Source organism: Clarias gariepinus, chromosome 3 (genome assembly GCF_024256425.1).
Source record: "Clarias gariepinus isolate MV-2021 ecotype Netherlands chromosome 3, CGAR_prim_01v2, whole genome shotgun sequence".
NCBI lineage: Eukaryota > Metazoa > Chordata > Actinopteri > Siluriformes > Clariidae > Clarias > Clarias gariepinus.
The window spans coordinates 15765630-15781231 of NC_071102.1; the positions used below are offsets into that span (position 1 = coordinate 15765630).

At 35.4% G+C, this 15602-nt stretch overlaps 1 protein-coding gene across 1 annotated transcript in view; it reads left to right on the forward strand.

The window, feature by feature from the left end:
- Positions 1 to 2847: 2847 nt before the first annotated feature.
- Positions 2848 to 15602, forward strand: part of filip1l (filamin A interacting protein 1-like) — an 87721-nt gene continuing 74966 nt past the window's right edge. The window contains exon 1 of the mRNA XM_053491316.1: positions 2848 to 3063. The gene's annotated coding sequence lies outside the window, so the exon portion shown is untranslated. The remainder of the gene's footprint in view (positions 3064 to 15602) is intronic.

The window sequence follows — 15602 nt, forward strand, 5'->3', positions numbered from 1 at the left end:
GTTTATACCTCACTTTGCGACAGTTGCAGCACCCCTTACCAACCTCACGACAAAAGCATCAAAGAACCCAGTACAGTGGACGGAGGACTGCGAAAAGGGCTTCTCTGCACTGAAGGGCTATCTATGCTCATCACCTGTACTGCGAAGCCCAGACTTTGAGAAACTCTTCATTTTACAGGTAGATGCCTCAGGAGTAGCGATTGGAGCTGTACTGGCTCAAGGTAAAGAAGGGGAAGAGGACCCATATTATACCTGGGCAGGAAGCTGTTACCCAGGGAGGTGAAGTATTCAACCATTGAAAAGGAAGGCCTTGCAATTAAGTGGTCTCTAGAAAGTCTACGTTATTATCTCCTGGGAAGGGAGCTTATATTAGAGACAGACCACCGGGCGCTGACGTGGATCAACACGATGAGGGACACCAATGCCAGAATCACCAGATGGTATTTAACGTTACAACTCTTTATGTTCCAGGTACGCCACCGAGCAGGGTCCAGAAATGTAACAGCCGACTATTTGTCTCAAATGCCAATGATAAGGGATGTTGGCAATCTTGGAGAAGAGGAAGGTGATGTGACGAGGAGCTCGCCAGGGTCAGCAGGAACATACATACACAACCCAGTGTAGGCAAGAAGCTAGCGCAGATGAGTGCACACAGCTGTGCTACGAATTTCGGCTACACACACACACACACACACACACACATGGTTATACCTCATTTATTCATCAGTTAAACATCATATCCATTTCTGTTGATACACGCATAACACACACGCTAGCTTGGTTAAATGAGATTATTATTATTATTATTATTATTATATGCATATTACTAATACATTTCAAATACTAAGGAATATGATTTTGCAGACATGCTGTTTGTGTTACGGTCTCTGAAATGTGGATAAAAGGGATAGTGTCTAATTTGGGAATGGTATATCCCAGGGGCGGAGCCTCTTACATATAAAGCCATCGTCGGCTAAGGCCAGGGGAGGTTGTTGTTTGGAGTAGATGGAAGTGGAGTTTAATTTTGTGGAAGTACACTCAAAAAAATAACTTGTTGAATGAACGTAATTAAATTATGGAAAGAATTTCCACCTGATTTAATGGCTTTCTTTCAACATTAAGCAATTTTGTTGGCCCAACTTAATGTTCTTAGGTTCAGTCAAATTAATTTTATTAGGTAAATTTAACTTATTTACTACAGCTGCGTCCAACATAATTTAATACTGTTAACATAAATGTATAGCGTTGGTACAACACATTTTTCAGTTGTAAATTAAGTTGATCCAACTCAAGTAAATTTAATTTTCAAGCCCTGATCAACAGAATTCTGTGAAGGAAGGAAGCATAAGACAAACGGGATAAAACAGAGATTTTTATTTTACACCAACAGCAACTTACAAATGAAGTCTTAATTTGAAAAGATGTACAAAACATAAAACATCACAAATAAGTATTAATCATAGAAAAAAAAATTAACACCAACAGAAAGTTTTGTACTTTATAACTGCACGTTTTGACTTTTAAATATGACCGTTAGAGACGGTTGGTCAGGAAACTCCTGAAGTCAGATGCAGACAGGACACTTTCACTCACAAACTCCTGTGGAAAAATACAGAGATAGATTCAATTAAAATTCATGATACCTAATTTATCAAATGAGCAATATTTATACTTTGTTCCTCTCGCTTCACAACTCATGAGAACAGACCGAAACCAGAACCGAACCGCAGATTAAGCACGCGCATATAACCGTCGGTATTTTAAGTGTGATTAAAAATACAAGAAATAGCTTAAACCAAAATAATGTGACTAAACATCGCTAAACAGAAGGTGACATTTATGTTCAGTATTTTGTTTCTATTTAGAAAGATGGGAATTAATTCCTGCTTACCTTTTCTACACACCCGCCAAACGTTTGTCTTCTCAACACGCTGTGTTCTCTTCTCGCGATGTCTTCTCGCGATACTTCCGGTTTTGCTATTTCCGGTTTTCATAGTGACAAGATCTCTTTGGTTTATCTCAAAATGATTAAATCTAATACATGTTAAGTTGTTGAATTTCATGTAAATACAACATAATTTATTCATGTTTATCTTGGAAACATGAAATTATTATGTACAAAACACATATTACATTTTAGTACATGTAACATGTAGCCATGTTCATTTTTTTGAGTGTAAGAAAGTTGAGTGGGACCCAGTGTAAATTGTTGTATATATTTTGTAAATTATTGTTTGTTTCAATTATTTTTTTTCCCCGTTTCCTTGTTTTTGTACACGGTTTGGATCACTTGAGCACCTTTGCACAATAAACACCTTTCAGCACCAAAGTGCTATTGTGGTCGGGCCATCATTGGACTTGTTGCCAAGATTGTGGGTAAAGAAAGAACCCAAGTAGGGCCCAAGTAGTAACCCAACACTGCCTCGCCTTTGTGACAGTTCACCACTATTCTTTCAGGGTTAAATAAATATATAGTGACAGTTCTTAATCTACCTTTTTTTTTGTTGTCATTTTTCATTTTCACAAGGACAGAATATGTATTTTTATTGTATGTAATATGTTTGCCAGCAAGAACATACAACTTCAGTAATAATCAAATAAAGGTACTTAAATATGCATTTACTTAAATCCAAATGACTTGTCTTTTTTCGGGCAGTCAGTGTACTATTGTTATTGAATTACACACGCGTGTGTGTATGTGTGTGTGCGTGTGTACATGTGTCTGTGTGTGTGGGTGTGGGTGTGTGGGCATAGAGGGAGCATAGAGGCCCTGTTAAATATAGTCACATGCATGGAAAGTCACGTCTCTTTATAAACTCTCCCTCTTCATTGCTTTGGTGTTCCTTCATTATACTGTGCCTTCTTTTAACGAACTGCAACGTGTTATCCATTTTTTTATTTTTGCTTATCTAGTCAAACAGAAATAATTCAATCAACCAGCAGGATCTTTACTCCCACCCTATTTATATAGAAAGAGCAGAAAAGTAATATTAACATCATATTGAAATAGATCATATATACAGTATACAGCTTCAGCATCCAGGAATTATTTTCTGCTCTGAGGTAAGACTGACTTAACTTTATTAGATTTTACAAGCGACACAAGGGATAGATATGGGTAAATATGCCAAGCTTCATTCTTTATGACTATCTCTGCATGGTTGGAAATATTGTTTAATATTGTATAATAAGTTTAACATTGATGCAACATTTTTGTTTTTATTAACTTTGACCAAAACTGTGGAGTCGCACTTGTGATTGTGAGTGTGTAACAAAAACATGTTAAATAAATGAAGATAAATTACTTTTAAGTAACAATATATCAATAACTGATTCACCATAAAAAAACACAATTTAGGAAAAGTGAGGCTTTCAGTGTAAAATATAGCATGTAAGATTTTGTAATATGGTGTGTGTTGACTATTTTGTCAAAATATTGATTTAATACATTTAGTATATTGGTTAAGCTGACGTTTTTAATATCCCACATAGACCTGCATACTGTATAAGGTGGGGGAGGGAGTACAAGTGTCATGTTTCATGGACCAGTCTTGGAAACCTGTAAGTGATTTGTCTCGACAAAATTCAGGTCATTCTGTCCACTTGAAACTGACATACAGCCCACAAACAAGTCAAGAGCTATTCTGCCTTAATTATTTCACAAATTGTGCAAATTCAAATTGTTTCAGAAAAGAAAAAGTACCTGTGTTCTGGGAATGAAATCACTAATGTAGTTTTTGCTGTAATGAGGCCGTGGTTTGTTCTTGATTAAACAGGGCTGTATAGTCTGGACGTTTCTATCATCTTGTGCTTTGTAATTTGGAAACCCTTGTGTCATGGTGTTTCACATTTTGTTCTATTGGCTAAACGTATTTGAATATGAGTTGAACTGCCTTGATTCCAGTGTTCTCAGCATTAGCTATCCTTAATCAGGATAAGGCAGTTGCTTAACGCAATTTCCCTCTGGGATTAATAAAGAATCTTAAATATTATTGAATATCTGTTCAAAAGTTGTTGTCTATGAACTATGAAAGTCAAGCTGTTTACAAAATACTATTTTTGCAACTATTTGTGACAATGATAGTGTAATTTTTAAGATCAATCTAGATCATCTTTCATTGATTTAAAACATTTTAAGAAACAGTAGGTAATATTGATTGAGCTTTTGTGGTCATGCTTTTTGTCAAATGTGCTGTTTTACTACTTACTTAGCAGTAACTTGTATAATTATAAGCTAACAAACATACAAGCAAACAAACAAATACCCATCAACTATCTCTCACAACTTATTATAAATTTAGCCTTAAGAGTTATAATCCTCATTATGTGATCATGCTTAATAAATAATGTCATTACTATAGTAAATATAAGTCACAGTCTGATCCCCAAAATATCAAGTAGTGTGTTTTTACTTCCAATTCTGGGCCTGGGTTAGCTGCACACAGGATACTTTGAGTGTGAAGCACAATTTTAGATCAGGTATCCTGTTTCATGAAGAAAATCCACTGCAGGCTCTCTGCGAAAAAGGCTCTATTTATAGTTATGAAATAGAGGTTATGGTTTCACTGTGGTGTGTCTAATAACAAATTAAGACAAATAATGAAAAACAGCTTCTTTTGTCTCTGCTTGTCTTTTCTCCATGTCTTGTGTTCTTATGTTTATTACATACACATAAAATAATCTATTAGATTTTTCATGAACAAAATAACCAAATGAACAGAACAGCTCAGTTCATACATGAATACAGTAGGGTTAAAAAAAGGAAGTCTCTCTTAGGTCCATGCCATAGTTGCTTTTCACATCAGAGATCAGAAAAAGGCCTCATAACCAGATATTAGAAGGTAGGTACATCATATAAACAACATATAAAACACCCTATACTGGATTAGGATACCAATAATAATAAGAAGAAGAAGAGGAAAAAGTAATAATATGGACTTTTTTGTTGAAGTGTACTTAAATCAAAATAGCAAAATATTTATCCTAGTTGCAAAAGTTGGTAGGATGGATAACCTATGATTTAGAATCTTAAATTAAGTAGACTTGGTTCGATTGCTGACAGGTATGTCTATTGCATACTGTAGTTCCAGACTTCTGCTAGTCTGTGTCATTAATAGAGAGACCTAGGCCTAGTCTCTGTAAAAAAAACAAAAAAAAAAAACACCCTTTTGCAGGCAATTTCGTTCCTGTAACATCTGGAAGCATAGCAAGATCTTTTTATCGAATAAATCTCCTAGCTTTGTCTTTGTTCTTTTGTGTTCTTACTATTTTGTCAAAAGATTGTAGACAGAAGTCTAAGGACATGTCACAAAATGTTTATTTTTACATATAGCTTCATAAATAGCATAATTAGTTTTTAAGATAAAAACAACAACAAAAAATTGACTGAGTGGCAGAATGTAGTGTTCACCTTTCCGCCATCACTGTGCCCCTAAAAGTCCTTTATTTTTGAAAGATGCCCATGGCATATGTACGTTGCTGCAGCAATGCACAAAAAAACTGTGCTTTAGAAGTCTAGTACTGCTATGCAGCATTGCTGACCAAGACATAGAACCTATAAATTAATTTAAAAAAAAACTTTATCTTTAAGTGTATTATAAACAGTTTGACAGCAAAATATGATATATTTAAAACAATAAGATTTTTTAAAAAATAAAATGTTCATTACATTTTCTTCCTTTTAAAACTAAATTTAAAGAAAATCTTATATCTAGCAAATTACACTTAAATGCTTATTGATATAAGGAATTTTTAAAACATTAAACCTGAAGTGTTGTAACGCTTGGATTTATTTAAACCACTAGTTACTATGCTACGGGGTCAAGAATCCAAATATGGGCTTGTAAAACAGCATTTCCGGTATTGCGCAACCGAGGCGGGACAATATAAGGCGCGACACAAAAACAATTACTAAACCAGACCAAAGTGTGTTTTACAAAACAAACCAATAAATAAACAAACAGGGTGCACCACAAACCAATATTTACAAATATCTATACAAATATAAACACTGTGTGTGTCGTATGCGGGTGTGTTTATGACAGTCCAGAGTCAATGATATTGCAGTGTGTGAAATGATGCACGGGAGAAAGGTGAATTTTGAGTGTCCAATGAGATTAATCCGCCCGGGAAAAGAAATCTTTTGGATCCGCCAAACAAACTCTCTCTCTCTTAAACAACAGCACGGTGAATGTCATCTCTCCGTGTCGGGTCGCTTGCCGGTGTTCCGGGAAATTCAGTTTCCCTATGTTTCCCCGGTCGCGCGCAGTGCGCGCGCAGATTCGAATCATGACGTCATTTGCTACCAAACGCTGAGAAGGCGAACGAGGATTTTAACAGTTTTTCTCTCGTTTTAAAGTGTTTTTACGAACTTTGTGAATTAAACAGATAACCTATACAAAATAATCGAGTGTCTTTTCGCTTTTTTTGTATATTTGAAGATAATTCAGACGTTTTAAGCCGCTGCAAAAGGCTGGTTTGCTGGGCAGGTACTGACATCGTGACTACTTTTATTACACGTACATTAGCTGTGTGATGATAGATGTGATACTGATTTATTCTAAATATATTTAAGGTTATACTTTGTAATTTATTATACTCAAGGGTAGAGTGTCTACTCGTGATAACCACCATACTCTTTTTTTTTACCCACTCAAACATCCAGTTCTATGGTGTACAAGCACACAGGTACAGGAATTATAGGACACCACACTCATAGTTATTCATATTATTCACATCTATCTATCTATCTATCTATCTATCTATCTATCTATCTATCTATCTATCTATCTGTCTGTCTGTCTATCTTAGCACCCGCATATGATGGGGAAACATGATATCCTGAAATCCATGATATACCGTATGGATATCCATGATAAAACAGACATACATAATTGGCACAGCACTTATTATAATAGCATTTTTACATTAAATAATGTATCTGAATTGGTTATTTTTCTTTAATTTCACAAAATATGAAAACTTGAAGTTTATTAAAAATGTTAACTGGGTGAACTGATTTCCATGAGTCTCTTGTTAAAAATAGTGTTTTTTAAAAAAAAACATCTCACTGTATTACCTAAGCACACATGTCTCTGAGGCAATTTCAGACATCCCTGATACTTCCACAGCCAGTAGGAAGAGGGAAACCGATTTTCCTGATGATCAGGAAAATATGTTTCCCATACTTTAAGTGAAAGACAGTGTTTTTTAAACATTTTGTGCATATTGTGTTACCTGTGCCCCATGGACACATGTCTCTGAGACAATTTCAGACATCCATGATACTTCCATAGCCAGTAGGAGGAGGGAAACCGATTTTCCTGATGATCAGGAAAATATGTTTCCCATACCTAAATTGAAAGACAGTGTTTTTAAACATTTTGTGCATATTGTGTTACCTGTGCCCCATGGACACATGTCTCTGAGGCAATATCAGACATCCCTGATACTTCCACAGCCAGTAGGAAGAGGGAAACCGATTTTCCTGATGATCAGGAAAATATGTTTCCCATACTTCAATTGAAAGACAGTGTTTTTTTTTTATATATTTTGTGCATTGTGTTTCCTTTGCCCCATGGACACATGTCTCTGAGGCAATTTCAGACATCCATGATACTTCCACAGCCAGTAGGAAGAGGGAAACCGATTTTCCTGATGATCAGAAAAATATGTTTCCCATACCTCAATTGAAAGACAGTGTTTTTTTTTTTTATATTTTGTGCATTGTGTTTCCTTTGCCCCATGTATACATGTCTCTGAGGCAATTTCAGACATCCCTGATACTTCCACAGCCAGTAGGAAGAGGGAAACCGATTTTCCTGATGATCAGGAAAATATGTTTCCCATACTTTAATTGAAAGACAGTGTTTTTTAAACATTTTGTGCATATTGTGTTACCTGTGCCCCATGGACACATGTCTCTGAGACAATTTCAGACATCCATGATACTTCCATAGCCAGTAGGAGGAGGGAAACCGATTTTCCTGATGATCAGGAAAATATGTTTCCCATACCTAAATTGAAAGACAGTGCTTTTAAACATTTTGTGCATATTGTGTTACCTGTGCCCCATGGACACATGTCTCTGAGGCAATATCAGACATCCCTGATACTTCCACAGCCAGTAGGAAGAGGGAAACCGATTTTCCTGATGATCAGAAAAATATGTTTCCCATACTTTAATTGAAAGACAGTGTTTTTTAAACATTTTGTGCATATTGTGTTACCTGTGCCCCATGGACACATGTCTCTGAGGCAATATCAGACATCCCTGATACTTCCACAGCCAGTAGGAAGAGGGAAACTGATTTTCCTGATGATCAGGAAAATATGTTTCCCATACTTCAATTGAAAGACAGTGTTTTTTTTTAAATATTTTGTGCATTGTGTTTCCTTTGCCCCATGTATACATGTCTCTGAGGCAATTTCAGACATCCCTGATACTTCCACAGCCAGTAGGAATAGGGAAACAGATTTTCCTGATGCCCAGACAAATTTGTTTTCATATACTTTAATTGAAAAGACAGTGCTTTTTTTAAACCATTCTGATCACTATTTTATCTTTGCTACAGGCATACATGTCTTATATTCCAAAATAATATTTGCATGTCAGGTTCTATATGAAAATATATAAGCGAATGTGACAAAGTAACACAGAAGAACTGTGTGCGTGTGTATTTGTGTTTTGTTACACATGCATATATATATATATATATATATATATATATATATATATATATATATACACACACACACACAGTATGTATTTATGTACAGTACCAGTCAAAAGGATGGACACACCTTCTAATTCAGTGTTTTTTTTATTTGTGATTTATTTTATACAATAAAGAACAATACTGGCTATTTGTTAATTGGATTTGATACCATTTGTAAATGGTATTAGGCAATTAAGTAAGAACCACAACACTGCCAACAGTCAGCTGCTATTTTTAAATGCAAAGGTCAGGTCTGTGTGCTAAACATAAATATACCTTTCAGATTGTGAAATTAAACATTATAAAAATGTAAAAAAAAAAATGAATTAAAAAAGAAAAAGGAAAACAAATTAAATACATTTTAAATAAATAAACAAATTTTTAAATGCAAATAATAAATCAATTACAAAGTAATTGGGGGGGGGGGCAGGGGGGGGGGTCTTAGAACTTCACACTGCGCACAAAAAAAGTCCACATCCGTTCGTGGGTTTCCACTGCAAAACATGTGAATCCACCTATCGCAGGCACTGCAGGCAATCTAAAAGATAAACAAAATCACATCAACTGTGCATTGTGTTATCTTTTCCACATGTACACATGTCTCTGAGGCAATTTAAGATATCTCTGATACTTTTACAGCCATTGGGGAGGGGGGAAACAGATTTTCCTGATGATGTATTATCATCTAGATTGTAGCAGTCCAGCCTTGACATTTGCCTTTCAATAGTGTTCTCAGTTCTCTAAACAATAGCATAAGTGTGGGTTTTCTCTGTACATTAATTATTTAGTTTTTCTACAGGTCACCATATTAGATAAAATGGGTTTGTGCCTAGATATTGTCTTTTATCCATGAGTTGTCTGTCTCTACTTCTCCGCAAAATGAACAGAGTTCACTGATGTCATCTGTTAACCATAAGTTATACAGATAAAAAAAAAAAACATATCTTAAAAAATAACAAAATGAATATCTATATTCATTCATCTTATTGATACACATCAAATTATTTACCCGATTCCTGGAGAAGTCTAACTGCCATTTTTCTCCGATGCTTATCAATGAGCTGGGTTTCATTAGAGAACCACACAGGCTGATCCTAGAGTAACCTCTGTGCGAACTACACAATTTAAAAATGTTATAAAATTGAAAAAATTTTATTATTTTATTGAAGAAATATTATTATGTATGTCTGGCATACCTTGCACACAAATACACCACATGACACTCCATCTCTTTGTAGTGAGTGTGGGAGAGTCATACACCTCCACCTTGACACATTGCACCCCTTACTTCTCATAAAGGCTCTATAATAAATTTTAAAAAAGATAAAAAAAAAACAGGATTTGATTCAAAATGTTAAATTAACATTTGGTAGCTGTTCATAGGAACTCTCAACATGCAGTATATAGAGGTTCTGATGCAAGTAAGGGGAGCTATAATTGAAATCCATAAAAAAAATCTCATATCTTGCTATAAAAGACAAAATGCCAAGTCTTCAACAAAGGACATTCATCCACGTATACAAGTATTAAAAACAATCCTAATATTTAGAATGTTAATTTGTCCAACTACTTCATAACGTGAAATGTAATAAAATATATATATATATATATATATATATATATATATATATATATATATATATATATGAGAGAGAGAGAGAGAGAATGTGTAATTGGTACCTTGTGCTGTCAAGGCATTTACGTATTTTTAGCTCAGATTCTCCCAGTGAATCCAGATAGACTGTCTTTTTTTACAATGGATACATGGCCTGAAACAAATGCCACAATGCAATCTATCTATCTATCTATCTATCTATCTATCTATCTATCTATATATATATATATATATATATATATATATGTATATATAAATAAAACAATGCATACTACATAATAGATGCAACAGCAAATTAATCTACAGAGAGGTTGCAGCTTTAAAATAGGAACAAAAACAATGACTCACAACGAAGATAATAATTTGCCAGGGAATTTATGTAAGATCAATAAGTTAGAAATTTAAGCAGGTGATTGGAGAGAAGTAAAGAGAAAGAAGAAAATATGCATTCTTGGAATACCATGCCATCTTACAAGATGAGGTGTAAGGAAATAGTTAGTTTCTATTTCATGAACTATAACTTTATGCATGTATGCCTACTTACAGCACTAGTCCAGTGTCCATGTTCACCAATGACACCAAGAATCATCTTGAACTCAGTTGGGTCCAGCTAAAACAAAAATATTTAAACAGTACTTATATATAATTATTTTAATACTCTTGATTACAGCTTTGCTCATTATAAGGTTTCTGTTCCTGTAATCCTGTACCTTTCTAAGGATGTTGTAGGATCCCTGCCACACCTTGGTCATAGCGAAGGAATCGATGAAAAATGCTTTTTCAGTTTTCTCTTCGTTATGCTGCTTTACCAAGGCAAATATGTAGGCATTTATAACCTTTAGAAAGACAAATGTTATTTTTTATTGATGCTGTTATATTGGAAGTTTATGTAGTGTTACCTTGTGCAAACCATGTAGGATGGTCCTACCTCACTCTCAAGTTCTCTTCCAGGTGCAAGTCGTGCTATGTCCCAGTTGAACAATTTATAAGCACCAATTCTAGACAGTAGAAATGTTTTTTATCTCCAACGCTGCCTGACCAAGCTGCATCAACACCTGCCAAAGTTTAGCAAAAATAAAAAATATATATATTTTGTGAGAACTTTCGAACTAAAGCAATTCACATTGTGGTGTATAAAAAATTAGATGTATACAATAAAAATGTCAGGTACTTTGCTCAAATTTGGAGAGTGATTTAAAAGCTGGGGTGGGAGACAGTGGGCTCTGGGCAGCTGCGGCGGAAGACGGTGGGCTCTGGGCAGCTGCGGCGGGAGACGGTGGGCTCTGGGCAGCTGCGGCGGGAGACGGTGGGCTCTGGGCAGCTGCGGCGGGAGACGGTGGGCTCTGGGCAGCTGCGGCGGGAGACGGTGGGCTCTGGGCAGCTGCGGCGGGAGACAATGGGCCAGAACTGAAATTTTTTTCTGTTAATAATAATAATAATGATATTATTGTCATAAATAATATTAATGACAATTAAAAAAATTATAATAATAATAACAAAAAGAAGAAGAAGAGTAGTAGTATTAGTTATGATTATGATTTTTGTCTCTGTTGATTCATGACCACAGACCAGTTCTGATCAGTTTATAGGGTCCAACAATCCTATTAAACCTAATTTCAGTAGTCCATGGGGGGGTGCTAAAGTGACCTCCTGAATTTGAATTAACACCCTACAGTGTCCAATTACAGTACATCCAGTTGGACTCAAATTTACCGAGTAAAAATATTAAAACATTGGCGATTTTACTATGTACAGTGTGTGAATAATTGCATATGATCACATGATATCACTAAAACGGAACAGACGTGGTTTAGTCTTTCCTAAAAGGGTTAATACTTACTTAAAAACACTGTTAAATATAAAAAGCCAGATAAACAAGCGAGAGATAAACAATGTTGGTTTAAGGTGTCTTTATGTCATAGTGGTGGGAAAAAAACATGTTAATACATCGTCTGGCAGTATCAGTAGTAATATAGACATTAGGGAAAAAAACGCTTAATGTCTTTTTTTTAATAGATGGTAAATAATTAGAAACTTACCCAGTTTTCAATATCGATGGTCATCCCGGGCCAGTAATAACGTCTAGAAACTGCGTCCTGGGTTTTTTCCTTTCCACTATGCCCACCTGTTGAACTGGCATGAAATTCTTTAAAAATATTGTCTGCCTCCTCAGCAGTACGCACGACTTTAACACAAATTTCTAGATTTGTGCCCTTGTGACGCACATAAAAAAGCACTCCACCTGTTAAAAAAATTCAATAAATTAAGTATAACCTCAGTTGCACGTTAATGTGTGTCACAGGCCAGAGATTAATTTTAATATAGAAGCATTTACATTTATAACAAAAAACGAACTGTGCAATAATAACATATACAGGTAGGCCTGTTAGTTATTTGTAACCAACCGGGCCAACTAGCTAACAAAATTTTAGGACAGACTATTACCTTTTACTACATATTGTTTTGCACGTCGTCGAATTACGTATTTCTCCGATTTTGTTCGGGAATCAGGATATTTTCCTGTTGTTAAATAATTCAAAATTTCGTTATATTGTGTCGCATCCATCCTGTCTCCATCCAAATTTATAAACAACTGAAAAACTTCTTTCGTCCACCACAACTTACTGGCGCAGTGACTCAATAACAAAAACAACATAGTCTTCACTACTAAATGGCAAAATATGATATTACAAAATGTATGAAACTAAATAGGTATTTTTGGAAAAGGTTTGGAAAGGGCCTGATTATATAGGAAATTTTTAATCCTAAAAAAAAAAAAAAAATCTTTATGTCCATAGATTCTTAAATGTTTATACCCTTATTATACCATTGTAAAGACATAGGCAAACCTATTTAATTAAAAAAATACTAAATAAGTCGTATAATATATAGAGATAGTTAAGTATTACAATACATCTAAGTAATCAGATGTCTGAAGCATAAGATGAATGAATAGAGGATCAGAAACAAACAAAAAAATCAAGCATACATTAAGCCTGTAAACACTCAAGGTTCTGTAATCAGGTTTAGAAACTCAAAATTTAAAAAATCTGTTTCCCTTTCTCTACTGGATTTATGTTTTAAATTGAAGTATGGGAAACGTATTTTCCCAGGCATCAGGAAAATCGGTTTCCCTCTTCCTACTGGCTGTGGAAGTATCATGGATGTCTGAAATTGCCTCAGAGACATGTGTCCATGGGGCAAAGGAAACACAATGCACAAAAAATAAAAAATAAAAAACACTGTCTTTCAATTGAAGTATGGGAAACATATTTTCCTGATCATCAGGAAAATCGGTTTCCCTCTTCCTACTGGCTGTGGAAGTATCATGGATGTCTGAAATTGCCTCAGAGACATGTGTCCATGGGGCACAGGTAACACAATATGCACAAAATGTTTAAAAAACACTGTCTTTCAATTAAATTATGGGAAACATATTTTCCTGATCATCAGGAAAATCGGTTTCCCTCTTCCTACTGGCTGTGGAAGTATCAGGGATGTCTGAAATTGCCTCAGAGACATGTATACATGGGGCACAGGTAACACAATATGCACAAAATGTTTAAAAAACACTGTCTTTCAATTTAGGTATGGGAAACATATTTTCCTGATCATCAGGAAAATCGGTTTCCCTCTTCCTACTGGCTGTGGAAGTATCAGGGATGTCTGAAATTGCCTCAGAGACATGTATACATGGGGCAAAGGAAACACAATGCACAAAATATAAAAAAAAAAAACACTGTCTTTCAATTGAGGTATGGGAAACATATTTTTCTGATCATCAGGAAAATCGGTTTCCCTCTTCCTACTGGCTGTGGAAGTATCATGGATGTCTGAAATTGCCTCAGAGACATGTGTCCATGGGGCAAAGGAAACACAATGCACAAAATATATTTAAAAAAAACACTGTCTTTCAATTGAAGTATGGGAAACATATTTTCCTGATCATCAGGAAAATCGGTTTCCCTCTTCCTACTGGCTGTGGAAGTATCAGGGATGTCTGATATTGCCTCAGAGACATGTGTCCATGGGGCACAGGTAACACAATATGCACAAAATGTTTAAAAACACTGTCTTTCAATTTAGGTATGGGAAACATATTTTCCTGATCATCAGGAAAATCGGTTTCCCTCCTCCTACTGGCTATGGAAGTATCATGGATGTCTGAAATTGTCTCAGAGACATGTGTCCATGGGGCACAGGTAACACAATATGCACAAAATGTTTAAAAAACACTGTCTTTCACTTAAAGTATGGGAAACATATTTTCCTGATCATCAGGAAAATCGGTTTCCCTCTTCCTACTGGCTGTGGAAGTATCAGGGATGTCTGAAATTGCCTCAGAGACATGTGTGCTTAGGTAATACAGTGAGATGTTTTTTTTAAAAAACACTATTTTTAACAAGAGACTCATGGAAATCAGTTCACCCAGTTAACATTTTTAATAAACTTCAAGTTTTCATATTTTGTGAAATTAAAGAAAAATAACCAATTCAGATACATTATTTAATGTAAAAATGCTATTATAATAAGTGCTGTGCCAATTATGTATGTCTGTTTTATCATGGATATCCATACGGTATATCATGGATTTCAGGATATCATGTTTCCCCATCATATGCGGGTGCTAAGATAGACAGACAGATAGACAGATAGATAGATAGATAGATAGATAGATAGATAGATGTGAATAATATGAATAACTATGAGTGTGGTGTCCTATAATTCCTGTACCTGTGTGCTTGTACACCATAGAACTGGATGTTTGAGTGGGTAAAAAAAAGAGTATGGTGGTTATCACGAGTAGACACTCTACCCTTGAGTATAATAAATTACAAAGTATAACCTTAAATATATTTAGAATAAATCAGTATCACATCTATCATCACACAGCTAATGTACGTGTAATAAAAGTAGTCGCGATGTCAGTACCTGCCCAGCAAACCAGCCTTTTGCAGCGGCTTAAAACGTCTGAATTATCTTCGAATATACAAAAAAAGCGAAAAGACACTCGATTATTTTGTATAGGTTATCTGTTTAATTCACAAAGTTCGTAAAAACACTTTAAAACGAGAGAAAAACTGTTAAAATCCTCGTTCGCCTTCTCAGCGTTTGGTAGCAAATGACGTCATGATTCGAATCTGCGCGCGCACTGCGCGCGACCGGGGAAACATAGGGAAACTGAATTTCCCGGAACACCGGTTCCGGTTTTATACCAGCACACGTGCCCCGACGCCGCTTCCGGGCTCTCTCGCGCTGCGATAGCGCAT